The sequence below is a fragment of the Ictidomys tridecemlineatus genome, unplaced genomic scaffold, assembly GCF_052094955.1.
Source record: "Ictidomys tridecemlineatus isolate mIctTri1 unplaced genomic scaffold, mIctTri1.hap1 Scaffold_38, whole genome shotgun sequence".
NCBI classification, from domain to species: Eukaryota; Metazoa; Chordata; class Mammalia; order Rodentia; family Sciuridae; genus Ictidomys; species Ictidomys tridecemlineatus.
The window spans coordinates 14,518-15,718 of NW_027522508.1; the positions used below are offsets into that span (position 1 = coordinate 14,518).

A 1,201-nucleotide genomic window follows, 5' to 3' on the forward strand; every position below is an offset into this window, starting at 1 on the left:
CCAGCTGTCTGTACCTTTGATCAGGTGTCCACACATTTGACCTCCCAGCACGGACACTTCTTCTAGGACACCTCAATGGATTTTGACTAGTAGTCTATATGCATTTTATAAAAGGAACATTTCCTTTAGGGCAGATGTAAACATTAAAATAGTCTCACAATTCTGTCAGGACAATTACAGCTCTATAAAGGAAAGCAATTTATGATTTCTCAGTTACTGCTACATGGCTATTTTCTTTAGGGAGAACTAACCTAAGCAGTCTTCTTAAGATTTCTGCAAGTGCTCACTTTGGCAGCACATATACTAAAATTTGAATGATACAGAGAAGATTAGCATGGCCCCTGCATAAGGATGACATGCAAATTCGTGAAGTGTTCCATATTTTATTTTACAAAAAGATCTCTGAAATCTTGGACCTAATTATGGGCCTCAAAATTCTAATAGAGCGTACTGATATAAAATGTTTATAGTAAGACTTAGAAATTTTAAAGTCTGAGATGTATTATTTGAGAATGTCTGAATGAACACTATAAATAAAACTGATTATAACCTTTCATTGTTACCTGAAACATATGTGCATAGAAGTAAGTAATAAATTGTAAAGTCCTGGAAGTTTCCAATCTCTCTATTCTACCAGCCTATTAAATTCTTGTTTGTTTGTAATTTAATTATCTTTTCAATGATTGTTTTTCCCATATTTTTATTGGTGAATTATAATTATATATATTGATGGAATTTATTTTTATATACTTGTATATGCACACAATCTAACCATACAATCTGGCCAATATTATCTCCCAGCATTTCTCCCCTCCCTCCCTACCTCCCATCTCTTGGTGCCTTTCCTCTTTTGATATTCCTTTGATTTTTAAGAAAGTTCACCCTTACCTTTGCTTTCCCTTTTCCTCTCTAGCTTCGGCATATGAGAGAAAATATCTGACACTTAATCTTCTGAGTCTGACTTTTTTCACTTAACGTGATAGTCTATTCATCAAATGATTTTTATCTTTCTTTCCTGCTGTTTCTGTTGCTCCTGAATCTCCCTTTGCTTCTCCTTCTTTCTACTTATCTGGTATATGGAGACTAACACTACAACAATTCTCTTCATTTCCAGTTGCTAGAAGTTTAATTCATTTTACAGTCTTTTATAACAAAAAAGTTTATCTTTCATTACATACTGCAAATTAACCATAATAACTAA

At 33.2% G+C, this 1,201-nt stretch overlaps 1 non-coding gene across 1 annotated transcript; it reads left to right on the top strand.

Annotated features, from left to right (window-relative positions):
* Nucleotides 1-279: 279 nt before the first annotated feature.
* Nucleotides 280-386, top strand: LOC144373390 (U6 spliceosomal RNA). Its single transcript, XR_013433078.1, has one exon. It is a non-coding gene; the product is annotated as a U6 spliceosomal RNA (small nuclear RNA).
* Nucleotides 387-1,201: the final 815 nt, after the last annotated feature.